Source organism: Ochotona curzoniae, unplaced genomic scaffold (genome assembly GCF_017591425.1).
Source record: "Ochotona curzoniae isolate NIBS_2020 unplaced genomic scaffold, NIBS_Ocur_1.0 contig_2699, whole genome shotgun sequence".
Classification (NCBI taxonomy): Eukaryota; Metazoa; Chordata; class Mammalia; order Lagomorpha; family Ochotonidae; genus Ochotona; species Ochotona curzoniae.
This window is the reverse complement of record NW_024465561.1, coordinates 6,166,309-6,187,075: the sequence shown is the minus strand read 5'-3', so window position 1 is coordinate 6,187,075 and position 20,767 is coordinate 6,166,309.

Sequence of the window (20,767 nt, the reverse complement as noted above, 5' to 3'; positions counted from 1 at the left end):
GAAGCACTTTGATGTCTAATATTAAGAGTTCACTGCTCAGTCTCCTTGGCTGCCTATTCCACACATTTCTGCCCTCCAAATGTGGGATCCCCAGGACCTAAGCTTTGGGCCTCTCCTCTGACCCTCATTCCTTATGCTGGTGCTTTTCCAACTTACTCCCATCACACCTATACAGCAAATGATCATCATTTTGGTACACTGGGGTCACTAAGGCTGCCCATGGCTCCAGACGACCAGTCCAGAGGCTGTCCTATTTTGGCTCACCTAGAACCCATCTTCCTTCAGAGAACGGCCAGATAGATAACATCCTCTCTGTCATCTGTACTTTGATCTCCACATGTGTACCGCTAGCTCACAACTGGCCCCTCAGCCTCGGACTCCAGTCTCCTCCTCTGTATCCCCACTGTGATGTCTAATAGGCACTAAACACTAACAGTTTCTCCTAAAGTCTCTGGATTTCAGTCTTGCTTATCCATCTTCCCCACATCTGTAAATAGCAATTCAGAGCTTTCCACTAAGGACTAACTTCCCATAGTCAGGCTTGAGTCTTTCTTTTTCCAGCATTCTACCCCCAAACCATCGGAAAGAAAGAATGGATTGATGTCCTCTCAAAATCAAGGTTCTGACTGTGCACGGCTCCCACAGGTTCATCCTCGGCTCCGACAACTCATCTTGTTGGTGGACTGTAACAGTGTCCTCCTGGGTCTGCTTGCTTTATTCTCCTTTCCGGCTTCTACTGCTACCTATGTGCAATACAGCAGTTGGAGCAATTATTCATAAACCCAAGTCAATTCCCAGCACTCTGCTCAAAACACCAGTGGTTTCCTATCTCAGAGTAAAAGCCAAAGTCTTCACAGCAATATAAACATCAGAGTCCCTCCTCTCCACGTGATCTCTTATTTTTTTCCCTTACATCAGAGCAGACACTAGGCTCAGTGAAGTGGAAGTTGCCCTACTATGCATTGCTTCGGGGGCTCACAGGACTAGAAACAAAAGTGCTTATGGGGTCCTTTCATCCCTGTTCCCCACCGCGAAGATAGCAGAATTGCACGCCATGAAAAAAAGTGAAAAACAATATTTGAGTTTTTTTCTGCCAAGCATAAAATTATTGTAGAATCCACGGATACTTGAGCCTCATAATAACACAGTTAAGGAGTCTCTTCAGCCTGCCTTGCTTCCTTTTTTTCTTTTTCTTTCTTTCTTTTTTTTTTTTTCTTTTTAATTTGTTTCTTTTACCTGAAAAGTCAGTTACTGAGACAGGGAGAGACAAATCTTCCAACTGCTGAGTCACTCTCCAAATGGCAACAATGGCCAGAACTAGATCAGTCTGAAGTCAGAAGCCAGCTTTTTATAGGTTTCTGCCATGTGTGCAAGAGCCCAAGGAATTGAGCCATTCTCTACTGCTTTCCCAGGCCACATGCAGGGAGCAGCCAGGACACAAACCAGTGCTCAATCTGGGATGCTGGCACCAGCAAGGAGAGGGCTCCAACCCTCTTTTTTTAATCTACTTCTTTTTTTTCCTAAGATTTAGTTATTTTTATTGGAAAGTCAGATATACAGAGAGGAGGAGAGACAGAGAGGAAGATCTTCCATCCAAGTGACCACAACGGCCAGAGCTGCACCAATCTGAAGCCATGAGCCTGGAGCCTCTTCCAGGTCTCCCACACAGGTACAGGGTACCAAAGCTTTAGGTCCCAAAGCAGTCCTCGACTGCTTTCCCAGGCCACAAGCAAGGAGCTGGATGGGAAGCAGGGCCACCAGAATTAGAACTAGCACCCATATGGGATCCCGGCACATTCAAGGAGGACTTTAGCTATTGAGCTACTGCACCGGGACCTCAACTTCTTAACTATTGTGTATTTATAGGTAAAGATTTCCATAGCAAATGCTTTAATGGTTTCCCTAGAAAGTATCCCATACAGGGTTACTTGTAAGTATTACTGAATTAAAGAGCTGCTTTAAATCAGTCCTTTCTACACTTTCTAAACACATCAAGAACTTTATTTCATTATAATCTCCTTTTGTCCTGCCTTTCTGTTGTTATCATTCGCTTCTGCATATATTACAAATGTTATATTAATTTTAATTTTTTTTTGTTTCTTTTAGAACAAAATATATACATGGTGCATAGAGAAAAAGAGATACTGTATCTATGAATTTACTCCCTAAATGTCCACAAGGATCTGGACTGGGCCAGGAGAAAGCTGAGAGCTGGGGCATACAAATCAAGTCTGACGTGAGTAGCAGAAACCTAATTACTTCAACTATTGCTGCAGCTGTCCAGGGTCTGCGAATCCTGCCTTCTAGAAACATCGGACCATGATATTCCATTACAGGATAAGAACATCTAAATAAGTGTCTTAACCACCAGGCGCAATGCCTGCCCCGTTCTTGTTTTTTTTAATGACATTCTTCTATACAAGGGTAATTCAGAATGTCGATCAAAATATTAGTTTAAAAAGATAAGTTTATGTTGGTGAAAAAGATTTTTTAAATCCTTGCATATGAGCGGTTTTCAAAATGTTCATGAGAATGCGTAGTGTGAAAATGCATGACTTTCAGAATCTTTTGGCCAACATAAACTTATCTTCTAGTTCTATTTCCCAGGAATCTCTTGAAGTTGTCCCGTGTTTACTGCACGTTTATCCTCCGGGGTTCCTTTATTCCTGCAGTTCTGCGCTGCCACCAAATCATTTTTCCTTTCAGTTTTTGTTGTGAAAGGCATACCTTTTTCTTGTTTTAATCTGAAATGGAGAGAGAGGGACACACAGAGAGAAACAGAGCTCTTCCATCCTCTGGTTCACTCCTCACATGTTCACAGTGGCTGAGGTAAGCCAGGCCAAATCCTCGTGCCTGGAACTCAGTGTGGATCTCCCACATGGGGGCAGAAGTGTGTGTACTCGCTCTCTTCCAGGATGTGTATTAGCAGGAAGCTGGAGCGAATAACAGTCAGAACTTGAACCCAGGCACTCTGATTATGGGACGTGGGTGTTCCATTAGGCATCTTAACCACTGTGCCAAATGCCTGCCCCTTCATCAGTTTTATGACAAAAATATGTATTTTTACCCAGTTGGAAGGCAGAGAGAGATAGGAGGGGAGGGAGATCCTCTCATTTACTTCCCAAATGACCAGAACAGCCAGGGCTGGCTCAGGCCAAAGCCAGAAGGCTAAAACTCCTTCCTGGTCTCCCACATAAGGAGGTAACAGGGACCCAAGCATTTGAGCCATATGTACTGCTTCCCCAGATGCTTTAGCAAGAGGCTGGCTCATAAATGGCATACCCTGCGATGACGCCATAGTGCAGTAGGATAAACTTCTACCTATAATGCCAACATCTTGTATATTTGCCAGTTTGGGTCCTGTCTGCTCTACTTCTGTTCCAGCCCTCTCTTATAGCATGGGAAAGCAGCAGAGGATAGCCTCAAGTCCTTGGGTCCTTGCATTCACATGTGAGGTCCAAAGGAAGCTCTTGGCTGCCAGCTTCAAATTGGCTCAGCTTCAGCCTCTGACCATTTGTGGAATAGACCAGCAGATAGAAGACGTTTGTCTCTCCTTCTCTCTGCGATTCTGTGTTTCAAATAAAAGTAAAATATATATTACCAAAACAAAGTGGCATAGCCAGGACTGGAGCTGGAATTCTGATATGGAATGCCCGAGTCCCAAGCAGCAGTTTGATTTGCTGCACAACGTCAGCCTCCTCCACTGATGTTCAAATGCTGCTGTCACGCATCTTGCTCCCACACATGCAAAGTCTTGCATTCTTTTTCTTGTTCTCCATTGGTCCACTGGGGTATCTCTGCTTTAAAAGCACACAATATCTTAATTATCATACATAAAGCACTAAATCTTGACATCTGGAGATTTTTCAAACGTCAGGATTTTTTTTGGCTGTCTTGGCTCTCGTTATTCCATATAAATTTTAGGCTCAGTTTGTCAACTGTCTTCAAGCTCCCCTTCAGAATTGTCATTTAGAACCATGTAACAGCTACATCTGACCCTGGAAAGTTGTCATACTTTGGCCGTGGCACTAGGTATTCTCATCCATAAGTGTGTTTATGTACATGTTTCTCACTTGTTTAAATTTTGTTTAGTTTTCCAAAAATAGTATGTGCCTATTTTGTCAGATTTATATTTATTTCATTGTTATTGCTAAATGGTGTTTTAGGTGAAAATTTCTGATTATTGTGCGTAAAGAGAGATGAAATTGTTTTTGTGCGTTGACTTTGTAAGTGGCATAAGTCTGCTAAATTCCTTTTTTTTTTAAGATTTATTTATTTTTATTGGAAAGACAAATATACAGAGAGGAGGAGAGACAGAGAGGAAGATCTTCTGTCCGATGGTTCACTCCCCAAGCAGCTGCAACAGCCAGAACTGAGTCAATCTAAAGCCAGGAGCCAGGAGCTCTTCTGAGTCTTCCATGCGGGTGCAGGGTCCCAAGGCTTTGGACCATCCTCGACTGCTTTCCCAGGCCACAAGCAGGGAGCTGGATGGGAAGTGGGACCGCCAGGATAGAACCGGCGCCCATATGGGATCCCAGCAAGTTCAAGGGGGGGACTTTAGCTGCAATGCTATCGTACCAGGCCCAGACTGCTAAATTCTTATTCCAATCACTTCTTAATATATTTTCTTGGATTATTTTTCTAGACAATGTTATCATGTATGTAATGAAAGTTTTGATGCTTCCATTTTTTTTAATTTCTAAAAATATTTTCTATTTATTTTCTGTTTATTTGAGAGGTAGGGAGACATACACAAATAAAAGAACTCCTACCCAGTGGTTTATTTCCCAAATACCCATGACAACTGAATTCGGGCTGGGCCAAAGCCACAGGCAATAAACTGAATCCAAATCTCCCATGTAGGTGGCGGAGATTTAACTCCTACAGTCATCATCATTGTCTCCCAAGGTCTGTCTTAGCAAGAAACTGAAGTGAGGAATCTTACAGTCACAGGTTCACTCCCCAGATGGCTGGACCAGGCTGGAGCTAGGAGCCTCAAACTCTATTCAGGTCTCCCAGGTGGCTGTCAAGGGCACAGGACTTAAGCCATCACTGGCTGCCTCCCAGGCTGTGCATTTACAGGAGGCCGGAGCCAAAGCAGAGGAACCAGGACTCAGACTGTCATGTAAATATGGGATGCAGGGTCCCAAGCAGCAGCCTACACTGCAGCCCTACAATGCAACACTCCCCACCCACTTCCCATATTCTGTCTTTTAAATTCTTTTTTTATTCATCTGAGAGACAGATGGAGATTGGAAGAGAAAATAGACACAGAAAATTAGCTCTTTTTTGCTGGTACGTTCCCCCAAATACAACAGCCAAGTGAGAGCCACAGCTGAGAGCCAGGAACACAGACCAGACCTCCCCCACAAAAGGCAGGCACCCAGAGACCACAGTCACCACCACAGTCTCCAAAAGTCTGCATTAGCAGGAAGCTGGAGATCACAAATCCAGGCTCTCTGAGATGGCACCTTGGCGTTTGGACTGCCAGGCCAGATGCCTGCCTCCTCCCACATACTTTAAATCATCTTTGGATTACTGCTAAAAACTAACACAAAATAAGTACTGTGAAAACAGCTGTCGCTCTATAGTGTTATGGAGAATTGAGAAGAAAAAAGTCTGCACGTTCAGGACCTCTGCTGCCTTCCTACCGCACAGCACATGGAGCAGGTGCAAGGTGAATACAGCTCAAATAGCAAGCGCCAGGCAGAGGCTGAGACTGCAACAGGGAGGCTATGCATCACCTCCTTTCATGGATTCAGTATAGTGCTGGGTGCACAGTGGGTTTGAGCTTTTCAAAACTTTCTGGAATTTTCTCAAATATTTTCAATCCGAGGTTGTTGGAATCTGTGTGCAGGGAAGCTGTGGGTAGGCCGGACTGACTGTAGGAGCGAAGGGACATGGAGATGCTCCAATGGATGTGTGGATGCCAGGTCGACAAGTCCTCTCCAACTATTGAAAACGATAATGAGAGAGGTCTCTGACGTTTGAGGGAAAAAAGTCACTGAAAGCTTTGCTTTCTTCCCTCTGCTCTGATTGATCACTTTAAATACCTGCTGTGCTCCGAGCACTAACCAAAAGGCATCCTCCCAGGTGTCCACATCGCACCGCACATACTTCATCTTTCCCCTGAGAAAGCGGAAGCGAAGTGGCTACCCTGCTCTCCCACTTCCTGTGCTCTCAGAAGCACCCTGAGTAGCTGCCTACACCGAAATTCTCCTTGTGCATAATAAACTCATCATCTGAAGGAGCCACGATCATCATCTTTTGCATGAATGAAATCAGATCCCAGCAATCTCCATAAAGTATTTAGGAGCAGAATTGCAATGGAATGACAAGTAGATTCTCAACGCCACATCCTGAACGCATCGTGTTCACGTGAACAGTCGCAGCACACCGAGGAAGTTCAGAGAACTTCCCTGCCCCGGCTGAGTCTCTCAGGCCCATTCATCTTCAATGTGTGAACAGCATCTGTAAAAGCATGCTCCTGCCTGGTGCTGGTGTGAGGGTTGGGATTAGGAGACTTCAGATCCCAAGAGCTAGGGAACTCCTGGTAGCCTGCTCCCGCTTCTTGCCATCAGTGAGACAGTACCTAAGTGAACCTGAAAATAGTCTGGTATGGCAGAAACTGCACCAGACCTCAAAGCGAGACCCCTGTTCTCTACATCTACTAAACGCTAGGGTTTTGTTAAATGCCTGAAGAGCTGTGGAACAGGGAGCGTAAGGAGTGTAAGAATTCTCCTCCCAGCTCTGCTGTTAGGGAGAGTAGCCTTGACTCGCTAGCTATCTGGTCTGTCTAGGCTGTCACGTGAACTGTTCCTTATCGCCTCCTTAGGTCAGTGCCTTCACCTCTGTGGTTATGAAGATACTAATTTCTGGGGCCAGCATGATGGCTCAATTGGCCAATCCTCCAGGCTGCTTCACTTTCCCATCCAGCTCCCTGCCTGTGGCCTGGGAAACAGTAGAGGACAGCCCAAAGCCTTGGGACCCTGCACCCACGCAGGAGACGGGGAAGAAGTTCCTGGCTCCAGATGGGCTCAGCTCCAGCCATGTGGCTGCTTGAGGAGTAAACCAGCAGAATCCCCTCTCTGTAGCTTGGTCTTTCCAAGAAAAACAAATAAATCTTTTTAAATTTATATTCGTTTCTACTCTATAGGGATGCTGAGGAGCCAGAACGTTGATGAACCTAGTGACTTGATTCTTTCTCCTCTTTAAGCTCCTGATACCAGCTCCCTTTCTTTGCAAGAGTTGCCGTGAGATCCAGTGAAACAGGAAACAGGGAGGGATGACATGTGTACTGTGGGATGCACTGGGTGCACCCCAGACGGCCAGCCACAATAAGGGACTGTCCTGGGGCTGGAAAGGAGTTGAGATGCTTAGCTACCTGATACAAAGTAAGCACTTTTATTTTGGAAGATACTTTCTACACACACACACACACAGAGCCTGAAAAACAACAACCAAAACAAAAATGTTTAAAAGCTACTAAAAAGCTAGACAAAGTCTGCTTTCACATACAGAGAATATTAAGACATGAACATCATGTCAATTTATTTCTTCTAGAGCTGTGGAAGAATGACCGTTTAAGGTTGTTTATCCACCTCCTCCCCTCGCCCCCAGTGGATCTTTCTCAAAAGATAGTCCTTCTGACTACCCCCCTTCTGATTGCCCTGGAGAGACTGCTACAAATACAGTGTCTGGAGGCAGGTGTTTTGCCTAGCAGTCAGGATGGCAGCTGAGACACTGTGTCCCATGTGAAAGAGCTGACTTCCACACTTGCCCTCCAGCCTCCTGCTAATGCAGCTCCTGGGAGGCAGCAGTAAGGGCTCAAGGAACTGGGTCCCTGCTCCCCACCTGCATTCAGTTCCTGGCTCCTGGCTTTGATCCTGCGCATCCCAGAATTCAGGAATGAACTAGCAAACAGGAGAACTCTGTCTCCATCTCTCTCTCTCTTTTTCACTCACTCTCTCTTTCTCTTTCATTCACTCTCTCTCTTTCACTCTTTCTCTATCTCTCTCTCTCCCCTCTTCATTCTCTCCCAACTCATTCCCCAATAATTCTGACATTCACATCTGGATTTGAACCCAGAAATCTCATTTCTAAGCAGCCTCCCAGGCACTTCTGACAGCACCCAGTACTGAGGAGAACCACAGCAGCCCACCCTACTGGACATGACTCGCACTTCCCCAGAGAACATGCAATGATTCTGCCTCCTGCTGATCTGGGCCTCCCACTCCCACCCAGCAGCCCTCACAGCAGGTGTCTCCAGCTGCCCCGTCTCCATCTCCGCTCCCAGTCACTAGTTCCGAAGATAGAGTGCTGCCTTTTTGGGCATAAAGTTAATAATGGTTACACCACAAACAAGAATGGCAAAAAACCTAGCTGGAAACTAGATGAAGGGGAACATCTCCACAAGTCTGCATCAGGGGCCAGTGAAAGGCAAAGTTACAGGTGCAGCAACTGGGTCTAAAATGTGCAAACCTTTTGGAGCCAAGTAATTCAACATTCAGAAAGCTAGCCTCAGCAAACACGGAGATGAATACAAAGATATTCACTGAAGCTCTATATTTAATAGCATATAACTTACACTAATCATCACAAAAGTGTAAACTAGCTAGGAAATGGAGCCATAAAATGAAATGTTACCAACTTCTGTTATTAGCTATTTTTATAACTCAGTTTTTCAAAAATATTTATTAAGAAAAATGTCCATTATAAATGCTAAATAATCAGCTGGTCCCTTGTCCAAATATATATAGAGAGAGTGAAAATTCATTATAAATACTAGGTAAGCAGCTTGTCCCTTGTCTAAATATACATATATAGAGAGAAAATTCACTATTCATATATAATTTATTTTTATACATGTATACGGCAAATACATGTTTGTATTATAACATGTGTAAGTTATACAAATATGTATTTACAACAACACAGGAAGGGGGTGGAAGGGCATTGGCTAAATTATTAAGAGCTCTTTCAAGCACTATTTCAATTCATAAAATATCCACCAGGGTGCCAGCACGATGGCTCAATTTGCTAATCCTCCACCTCCAAGTGCTGGTACCCCATTTGGGCTCCAGTTTCTGTTCTGGCTGTTCCACTTCCCATCCAGGTCCCTGCTTGTGGCCTGGGAAAGCAGTTGAGGACAGCCTAAAGCCTTAGAATCCTGCACCTGCATGGGAGACCTGAGAGAAGCTCCTAGTTCCTGACTTCTGACTAGTTCAGCTCTGGCCAGTGCATCCATTTGGAAAATGAACTAGCTAATGGAAGGCCTTTTCCTCTGCCTCTCCTTCTCTCTGTAAATTTACCTTTCAAATAAAAATAAATAATTCTTTTTTAAAAAAAAATACTCCACCCAGTAGATGCTAAAATTAGTGGGCAAAAGTTTGCAGAGAAAGAGGAGCTGCCCATTATCAAAAACATGTATGAATGCAAAGGAAAAAGCAGTCATTTTACAATAGAGATATCCAGCAGACACCCCAAACAACCAAGATTGATGAAGTCAGCACTAAGACGTGGCAACATCATGACCCTCTCAACAGGCTGCACCGAAACATTTCTGTATCCTCTCCAGTGGTCCCTAACCTCACAGCAGTCCTACAAACAAACAAAATACAGTTATACCGTATAGAATTGTACAGAATGTCAAGGTTACAAAAGATTCAGGAACAGTCACAGACCAGGAGAGACTAAAGACTGTGGTATCCCAGATCCAATTTAGGAACAGGAAGAGAGGGAGGCAAGAGAAAGAACTTATGACACCCCCACAAAGTCAGCAGCTCCGTTAGTAGGACTGTCCCATGCTTAGATGCCCAGGATGCTTCACTGTGTTGTGATGGGCAGAATGCTAGCCTTAAGGGCAGGGGAGGGAGGGATGTGCAGGAACTCTGTGCAGTTGTGCAGCTTTTCTGCTGCTGCTGCAGAGCAAATTACTATAACTCTTCCAGTGGAGGGCCTGGTACAATGGCCAGTGGCTAAATCCTCACCTTGCATGCACTGGGATCCCATGTGAGCACCAGTTCATGTCCAGGCTGCTCCAATTCCCATCCAGCTCCCTGCTTATACCCTGGGAAAACAGAGGAGGGTGACCCAACAACTTGGGACCCTGCACGCACATGGGAGACCCAGAAGAAGCTCCTGGCTCCTGGCTTCAGATCAGCTCAGCTCCAGCTGCTGCAGCCACTTGGGGAGTGAACCAACACTTGGAAGATCTTTCTCTGTAAATCTCCCTTTCTAATTAAAAATAAATAAATATTTTAAAAATATTTAGATCCATAGTTTTAGCAAGGTTGCCCCATTTCCTTACCAGCTGAGGCTGCCTTTGTCTGCTGGAGGCCTCTTTCCAACTCTTACCCACGATCCCTCTATCTCACAGCACAGAAAATGCCTTGAATCTTCCTCATATTTTAAATACTTCTAACTGAAGTCATAAAAAACTCTGTTTAAGGGTACATGGGATTAGATTGAATCCAACAAGATAATCAAGGCTAATATCCCCATTCTAAGTTTTATGATCTTAAATATAAGGTCTGGAATGTCTCTTTTGCCATCCAACATGAAATATCAGAGAATGCAATTTCTGAGATTAGGATGCATATGCAATTACATACACCGAGAGCTACATTTGCAACTTTGCTTATAGTCTAAAATTAATTCATCATAAAAGTTAAAAAGAATTCATACGAGCCTAGATATTTATAGGGATTTATTGATTTAGTATTAGTTTTTTCCTAAATATCCTACATTGAGCATATACTGTATCTACAGTCATAAAGTGGGCTCTCTCTATAAATATTTTTTAAAACTTATGCCGGCAACATTCAGGGATGAGTCAGGTTGAAGCCAGAGACTAGAACTCCATCCACATCTCCCGTGTTGGTGGCAGGGTCCCAAGCACTTGAGCCTTCATCTAATGCCTCCAAGGATGCACTAGCAGGACCACTGGATGAGAACAGTCAGAACTTAATGCAGCACTTTGATGTGGCATGAGGCTGTCCCATGCTGTGTTTTACCATGTGGCACCAACAATGCCCCAACCCAGCTGAATTTTTGTGTTCTTTAGTGAGCTATGAAGTTTTCCTGTCTGTGCTTTCCGAGAGGTGGTTTGGTTTTTAATCATAAATGGGTTTGACAGTTCCAGATTTTTTTTAATTTTAGTATAAAATTTTAAATTTTATGGTATAAATCTGTAGAGTCTGAGATTCCCCCTCCACCCACATTCCCGCCTCCGGACTGATTTTCCCCATATCGTCACAATAGCATAGTCCTCAAGAGCTAGGATTCCATCAGTCTGTTATTTAAGTGTACCCCGACAGATTTTTCTCTTGTGACAACTTAGTTAGTCATGAGAATGTTTTTGTTTATTAATACAGTGGGTCATAGTGATTGATTTTCAGATGTTCCACCAGCCTTCCAGCACTAGATTAACTCTTACTGGGTAATTGTGTGTAGTTCTTTCTATACATTACCAGTCAACTTGAGATTATTGTATGGAGGATATCTGCATTAATGAAAAGTGTTGACATGCAGCTTTTTGTTTATTTGTTTTTGTAATGTCACTTTGGAATCAGAGTAAAATCAATCTCATAAAATGAGTTAGAAAATGTCTCTAATGTCTCTTCATTTCTGGAAGATATTACATTCAACTGGCATGAAATACTCTCTGAATATTGGGTTGGATTCTCCAGTAAAACCATCTGGATCCAAAGATTTCTTTTGACGGCGGGGTGGGGGTGCTTTTTCATTATAAAATCAATGTATTTAAAGATTATAGGACTAATCAGGTTGTTCATTTCATCTTGGTTAAGCTGTAGCAATTTGCAGATTTTGAAGAACTGTTCTACTTCTGCTGCTTGTTGGATTTACTGATGAGAAGTTCCTTTTTGTATTCCTTTTCTATCCAAAGGGCTGCATGAACTGTAATAGTACCACCTTCTCTTTATTTTTCTGTGACAGCCTTGCTAGAGCCTGATTCATTTCATAGATCTTTTTAAGTACTAGCTTTTTGCTCAATGACTTTGCCCTGGTGTTTGCCTGTGTTTGATTTCATTGAGTTCTGCCCTTTATCATTTCCTTTATTCTACTTGCTTTGGGTTCATTTTGTTCTTTTTCTAGTTTCTTGTGGGAGGCACGAAGATTGTTGATTTGAAACCTTTCCTTCTTCCTCTTTCCCTCTGAATGCTCCCTTAGCTATGTTGGGCATATTTTTTTTTTACTTTTATTATATTTTGACAATCTTTACATAGTTAATTAGAGTAAAAAGGTTCAAGGGCCACAGGAAAGTGGATAAGACTATTATTTTCACATTGTTTCCTCCATGTATCTGAGGTAAAGGGGAATTTAAAGGGAGAAGCCCCACCCACTCTCTCACCCACCATAGGTCCCCAATGTGGGGCATGCACCAAGGATCTCGCTCAAGTGGTTTTGCTACTTCAACAGTTCTGAATTGCTGCCAATCTCACCATTCCAAGCACGATGAGGTCGTTGAAGAATCCAGTGGTTGACATAGTCCATCTTAGAGTCTCCATTTGCCCAGTTTTTCGCTGCCAATATATGGCTGAAGTGGTTGATTGACTTGTTCTGTCCTCTGTCTTTTCATGGTTAGGAATCTGAGTCCGGCAGTTCGATTGCGGAGATCCCCAAAGAGACTGTCTGAGGTGTTCCCAGAACAGATTCTTGTATGTACTAGCAAGTACAGGCCCTGGCACAGTCCATTGCCCTAATCAGCTGGTGGTTGCTATTGTTGGGTCAGTTCTGTTTCCAGCCCTGTCTTCCACGCGAACCAATGGATGTTGCAGTCCGGCCTGATTCTGCCCAGCACACACTCGGCCCTCACATAAACCAGTGTGAGCTGCAGTCTAGTTGGAGCAACCTACAATAACCCCCACCAGGCCCGCCCCCATCCTGTTTCCCATGCTTGCCACTACGTGCCTCAGACTAGTCCAGTCTGTCCCACATCCCATTTAGCTCTCATACATGTCAGACACTAGATTTGATTTGGCCAAGGGACTACAAGCTTCTAGAACTGAAGAAAGAAATGCTGACAAAGCACTGACTACCCGGGTGCCAAAGTCCATCTTCCCATCCTCTGATGGGGTGAGCCCCATGGCACATGATGGGATATATCAGCCTGCTGTAGGGCTGAAGGGCAGGGTACACTGAAACCAAGCTCATGCTGCTCACAGTGGGGAAAGGAAACTGGTCAAAAACCCAACAGCAGCTGGGCTGCTGGGATGAGTAATGTCTGGCTGGGGTGGGTGCTGGGGCAGTGAGGAGGGTAATGAAGACAAGAATCCAGACCCCATGCTTGGGACAGCTACCACCCAATAAAGCAGGTACATCACTCCAACTCCAAATCTATATGGAGAATATTTGGGAGCAGCTAAGAGAGTATAGGGCAAAAGTAGATGGGCTCGGGATACAATGACCACAGTGTAACTGAACAAAGGGTTAAAGAAATCATCCTGTGAAAGGGCTAACCCCAAACAGCCCTCCACCAACCTAAAGAGAGCTGTGGCTGAGAGTGCACCAAACCAAGCCTACACTGCTTTCAGACCTCTGCTGCCATCTAGCGCAATTAACAGGCATGCTGGCATTTTCCAAAGTGAGAGTACAAACAGCAACAATTGGTTATTTTGAAGGTCTAAGCAGAATTTTAGACTGAATAAAGTCCTTCGTTTACAAATGTTGTAAAGGTAAAATACAGGTTTTTTAAAAAGATTTATTTATTTTAATTGGAAAATCAGATTTCCAATAAAAAGAGAAAGAAAGACACAAAGAAAGATCTTCCATCTGCTGATTCACTCCCCAAGTGGCCACAACACGAGCTGATCCAAAGCCAGGAACAAGAGCTTCTTCCAGGTCTCCCACACAGATGCAGGGCTCCAAGGCTTTGGGCCGTCCTCTATTGATTTCCCAGGTCACAAGCATGGAGCTGGATGGGAACTGGAGGCACGGGGACGCAGCACCCATATGGGATCTTGACACATGTAAGATGAGAACTATTTTAACCATTAGACTAGCATGCCAGGCCTAAAAAAACAGATTTTTTTCCCCTAAAATGTTAAGGAAATTCCACTGTTGTAAGTTGGTTAAAAATCTGTCATGTAAAACTATTTGGTATAGCTATCTAAAATTCTTAGAATAATATATATATTATATGGTAAGCATTATAAAGACCAGTGGTGGGAACCAATGTTGTGGCACAGTGGATTAAGTCACCACTTGCAAGGCAACAGCCTATATCAGAAAACAAGCTTGATTCCCAACTACTCCATTTCTCATCCATGTTCTTGCTAATGAGCATGGGAAGGTAGCAGAAGATGGCCCAGGGTTTGAGCTACAACCACCAAGGTGAGATACAGCATGGAGTTCCTGGTTCCTGGCTTGGGCCTAGTCCAACTCAAGATGTTGAGGTCCTTTGGGTAATTGACTAGCAAATGTAAGGGGTGTGTGTGTGTGTGTGTTCCTTTTTTGCGCCATCCTTGCCTCTCAAAATAAAAGAGAAAAGGGTCCAGCGCAATACCTCTGGCTAATCCTCCCCTTCAAGTGCCAAGATCCCATGGGGCACCGATTTGTGCCCTGGCTACTCTACTTCCCATCCAGCTCCTTCCCTGCTTGTGGCCTGGGAAAGCAGTAGAGGAAGTCCCAAAACCTTGGGACCCTGCACATATGTGGGAGACCCAGAAGAAGCTTATGGCTTCAAATCAGTTCAGCTCTGACTGTTGCTTCCATTGGGGAAGTGAACCATTGGATGGGATCTTTTTGTCTCTCTTTCTCTTTGGAAATCTGTCTTTGCAATAAAAATAAACAAATCTTTGCAAAAATGAAAAAAAATAAAAAGACCAATGACCGATACTTTAAAGTAAAAATGAGGAAGGCAGAAAGTGCTCAGAGAGGAACATGACACACTGCTTCTGAATGAACAGATTTACAACTGCCTGGTGCGGTAGGTGAGGTAGCTACAGGTGGTGCTGGCATCACAGTTCCGGTTCTCTGGTCCATTCTGCTGGAATTGTGTGATTATCTCTTGTGGGGCATGGTGTTTTTAAATCAAGGCCATAAAAAAAATCAAGACCATCCTCAAAAAGTACCACACACACCCCCACCCCTAGAGTCACACCTGCTCTGGTGGGGACACTCACTTCCAGGCTCTCTGAAGGAAGCAGGGATGAGGGTGGGAGTGCAGTGGGTCAAGAGGGGAGAAGGAATGCCTTGTTCCCCACATTTACTACCTTCACTTTTTATTATAAAATAACTTCAAACTTACAGGTAAAGGTCGCAAAGAGAATCTAATAAGCACATTAAAGACCTCTGGTGTTTCCTCATGGTCAGATTCCGGTATGCGACCCCACAGCTCAGGAAAGTCCGCTCTGGCTCTCCACCACCCTCCTTTTCAATTCCAGCACCAAGGATGCCTCCCCACTGGAACATGTGCACTTCTACTTTCCAAACTTTTTTTAATATTTATTTTTATTTTTATCGCAAAGGCAGATTTTCAGAGAGAAGAGACAGAGAACAAGCTCTTCATCTACTGGCTCACTCCTCAAGTGGCTGCAATGGCCACAGCTGAGACACTCTGAAGCCAGGAGATATGAGACTCTTCTAGATTTCCCATGCAGGTGCAGGGTTCCAAGACTGTGGGCCATCCTCCACCGCTATCCCGGGCCATAAGCAGGGAGCTGGGTGGGAAGTGGGGTAGCCGGAGACACAAATCGGTGCCCATATGGGATTCTGGCGCCTGAAGGTAGAGAACTAGCCAATTGAGCCAACGTGCCAGGCCCCAGACTTTCTTCAAAGTCCCATGTTAATAACATCCCACCTGAGAACCCATTCAAGGCCCAACTGCTAAACTTGGGAAAGCAACAGGGGATGGCCCAAGTGCTTGGAGCCCTGCTCCCACATAGGAGACCAGGATGAAGCCCCTGGCTTCAGGCTTTAACCTGGCCCTACCCTGGCTGTTGCTACCTTTTGGAGAGTGAAGCAGTGGACACAAAAGCTCTCTTGTGTCTCCTTCTTTCTCTCTGTAACTCTGTTGTTCAAATAAATAAATAAATGAAATGAAAGTCTAGACAATTAGTATTTTAGACTTTCCTGTGTATGAGGTCTGTGTCACTACTCTGTCATTGTCACATGAAAGCAAAGATGACATACAAATGGGTGAGCATGACTGTCACTACAGTTTGGATTCTCTCACTGAAACTCAGAGCGAAACATAATCCTCACTGTGAGGTGTTAAGAGGTGGCATGGGGGTGGGACTTTTACAAGGTGATTAAGTTGTGAGAGTTCGGTCCTCGAATTAGCCCCTTTATTGATTAACGCATTACAGAGTTAACATGCCAGTGGGTTGCTTCAGGAGTAGATCTGTTACAGAAACAAGCTTAGCTCCATTTCTGGTGTGCTCATCCTTCAATGCCCCTGATTATGCCCAGGTCCTCACCAGCTGCTGAGCAGATGCCAGCACCATGCCGCTGGACTTCCTGGCCTCCAGAACCATGAATGCCTTGCTGTTCTTTAGTAATGGCCCAGTCTATGGCATTCTGTTCTAGCAACTGGAAACAGACTGAGACAACCAGACTACAGTACATTATTCCTAAAACATGTTGAAGAGGCAGGTGTTGAGATGTGGCTGCTCAGGAAGCTATTTGCAATGAAAGCATCTCTTACTGGAGTGCCAGCTGGAGTGCTGGATACTCTGCTTCTCACCCACATTCCCGCTAATGCTCCTAGCAGGATGGCCCTGGCACCTACTCGGGAGACCCAGATGGAGTTCCTGGCCCCTGCCTCATCCAGGCCCAGCCCCAGCTGTTACAGTCATGGGGCATTAGAGGAGACAAGTAGTTGAAAGATCTCTCTCTCTCTCTCTGCCTTTCAAAACAATAAGTAAGCCTTGAAGAAAAAAAAAAAAAAACACGAGTTGGAAGGCCCTAAACAAACAGACAAATCAAAACAAAAACAATTCCATGCCCAAGCAGCTTCAGGTCCATTTCCGGGGCAGAGCCGTGAGAGCCTCTCCATCCCATATCCCTCTTTCTCGGACTCCTCATATTGACACTAAGAGATGTTTTTTCCTTGACTTGAATGTCAACAAGAGACGGCTCTTTGGAGGACACACAAACTGAGGTGACTGTGGGTGTGCAGGTAAGATCCTTTTCTTGTGGGAAAGAGCCAGGGTGTGACAGATGGTGGGGTGGGCCAGGCCACAGACTGGGGCGGACTCCCTATCGCACCATGCTGCAGAGTGCAATTCCAAGGAGTCAAAGAACTACACATTTAAATGTGGTCTTCCAGGTCAATTAGGAAAAAAAAAAGACATTTATTTTTACTGAAAAGGCAGATTTACAGAGAGAAAGAAAGTCAGAAACATCTGTCCACTGGTTTACTTCCCAAGTGGCCACAACGGCTAGGGCTCAGACAATCCAAAGTTAGAAGCCAGGAGCTTCTTCTGGGTCTCCCATGCTAGTGCAGGGTCCCAAGGCTTTGGGTCCTCCTGCACTGCCTTCCCAGGCCACAAGCAGGGAGCTGCATAGGAAGTAGAAGCAGCTGGGACACAAACCCAAATTGGCACCCAAAAGGGATTCTGGCACTTAAAGAGGGAGGATTAGCCAACTGAGCCATGCGCCAGGCCCTAGGCCAGTTTGAAGCTATACTCTGTCCACAGGAAAAGGATGTAATATACCTTATTTACCATTTCATTGCCAGAATTATAATTTTTATCTCCTTATTTGTGAGGCAGAAAGAGCTCTCATCTGTTGATTAACTCTCAAAGCCCTGTAACAGTTTTGAAACAAAAGCTAGCAGCTTGGAACTTAATCCAGGTTTCCCATGTGGATGGCAGGAACCATCACTGCTTTCCCTCCAGGGTCTGCATTAGCAGGAAGCTGGAGCCTTGAGTGTTGAACCGAGCTACTCAGACAGGTTATAATTTGAACTGCTGGGTAATGGTTTTCAACACTTAGACACATGGTTTGTGGTTCCTGACCCATAATGCAAGAGGAAGCTGGCGTAAAAGCACAGATGCTTCTCCTTCTGTTTTGTTTTTAATTTCAAGATACAACTCCATAGGAACTGGGATTTCCCTCACCCCTTCCCCAAGTTCCCTACCCCCAACTGATTTCCCCAATATTATTATAATAACAGAGTTCACAAGTGCTTTCTCAGAATAGCCCTGGTGAGGCTGCCCAGCCCCTGCAGGGGCTCCCTTGGGAGAGAATCTGCAAGCTGCTTCCTGTCTCTGCACTGCCCTGACAGACCCAGATGCCATGCATGAAAGTTGTGCCTCCCAGCCTCCTCTTGCCAGCAGCCACCCAGCTTGGCATCAGGCTCCAGACTTAGTGTCCACCCTCTTACCATCAGGGCAGAGAAGGCCTCAAACTGACCGGTTCACCACGTCTTCCCATGCTCTACCTCTGCAACACCTTCTCTTTACAGTTCATCTAGTTTCCTTGAACTTCTTGATATTTCTACAAGCTGTCTTGAGGCAGAATGAAGCCTCTGCAGGCTTGCTGGTCTCCCTCTCTTACTCATTCAACATTATTCATTAACCCAGTGTCACCACTGTGACCTTCACCTGCCTCTGCCGTCTCAGCAAGGGGTCCTGAAAGCACGCGCCCTTTGCCCAGAACACGCCAAAGCCAGAGTGAGTTACCATCTGAATAACACTAGGGCCTGTTCAAGACCATGATGCTTTGGAATTCCAGCTGACCAAATAATACCAACAGAGGCCAGCACTGTGGCACAGTGTGTCAAGCCACCTCCTTACAACACCAGCATCCCCAACTCCTGGTTGCTCGGCTTCCAATCCAGCTTCCTGCTAATGTGCCTGGGAAGGCACTAGAGAAATCCCTAACGACCCACCCAGATGGAGTTTCTGGCTCCTGGCTTTAGCCTGGCTCTGCCCTAATGGGCATGGCCATGTGGGGTATAAATGCACAGGGAAGATCTCAGTCTTGCCCTTTGTCATTCTGCCTTTCAAATAAATAAAATATATTTTTAAAAGCACCAAAAAATAGTACCCAAATCTTGCAGGCAGTGATGTATCACCAGAAAGATGACATTTCTTCCCAAGAAACGTCATCAACCTCTTATATTTTTAACAGTAAATGAGAATTGCTCTAAATGTCCCTTCCAATGATATAATATTTGTGGTATGGCATCCCATAATTTTAAGAATTACTGTTATATAATTTACATAATTACTATAATATGGCATGTTTTCTATAATTTAGCATTCTTTTATTTTGTGCAATATTTTAATTTTGTCCTAAAATTACTTTCTATAAATAGATGCCTCCAAAGTTGTAATTTGTGTCTTTTTTTAACACGCTAAGTCTCTAGAAAAAAATTTTATCAAAATATTTTGCAATACTGCTTAGTTTCTCTTTTTATTTGCCAGTAATTATGCCTATTGCTTAGCAAAATTTGTTTTTGTCTTCTATGACTTGGAATGACTTGGACCACCATCAGAACACATAATTACCCAAGATAATAAAGTAGGAAAAAACAGGAAACTTGCATCTAAAAAGGTAGAGCTAAAATGGTTTTTAAGTACATTAGTATCAATTTTAACTGATTGCAGCCTTAGAAAGAATTGAGGTTTTGGGGGTTTCCAGAGCTGGATGCAAGGCCTGGCTGAAAGTACCTGTGTTATATGTAGTACATGTGACCTCCGTGGCTGTTAGTTTCTGGGCTGTAAAGAGAGGTACAAAGGAGGACCAGAGATCTGGTACAGTGGGCTAAGCCATTACCTACAGCCCTTCCACAGGAGCATCAGGTTGAGTCCTGACTGCATCACTTCTAGTCCAGCTCTCTGCTAATGAGCCTGGAAACGCAGCACAAGACGGCTCACATGCCTGGGTCCCTGCCAGCTACCTGGGAGAACTGGATGGAGCTCCAGTCTCCTGACCATTTGGGGAATGAACTACCAACTGAAAAAACTCTTTCTCTCTCTCTCCCTCTCTCTCTGTCTCTCTCTCTCTCTTTCCCTTCTTCCCCGAATAACTCTTACTTTTCAAAAAGAGAGAGGAATATAGTGATAGTAGCTCTCGGTCCTACAACACATGTGGTGTGAAAGCAGATGATAAACTGCTTTATAATAGGACCTTTCTAACAGTGACAACCAATTACTATCTCATGACATGAAAACGCTTTAATTGAATTAAGCTTCCTGACGCTGCCATGGCACTGCTTTCATTTGATGGATTATGTTGGGTCATTTTAGGTATGAACTTGACTGGTAAAACACTGTTTTTAAATGCACATGTCTGCCCATTTCCTGCTTTGGGATCAGTAGACTGAGCTAAGAACATTATCCTCTCCAGTGTAGGCATCATCTAATCCACAAAAGGCAAGGAAGGGTGAATTCATTCACCCCCTCCACTCCCATCCTCCTATCCCCTAGGTAGCACACAGAGCTCCTGGTTCTCAGGCCCTTGCCCACCCCACCCCACGCCCCACTCCTGCACTTACCCCTTCACTGAATTACACCAGTGGCTCTCCCGGCTCCCTGAGCTGCAGGCAACAGATGATGGACTTCTTGGCCTCCATAATCATGGGAGCCAATTTCTACCATAGATCTCTTCTTATGATTCTATATCCTGCTGTCTCTTTCTCTGGATAAACCCTTCCATGGGAGCATGTTATCTAGACTTTGCTCCGCAGGTAGCCATGTGCAACTGTGCCCTATGAGGTAGGAATTCCTTCAGTTTTGTGCCCTAGGGGCCTACCTTATCTCATCCTACTTCCAATCCTTGGAGGATGCCTACA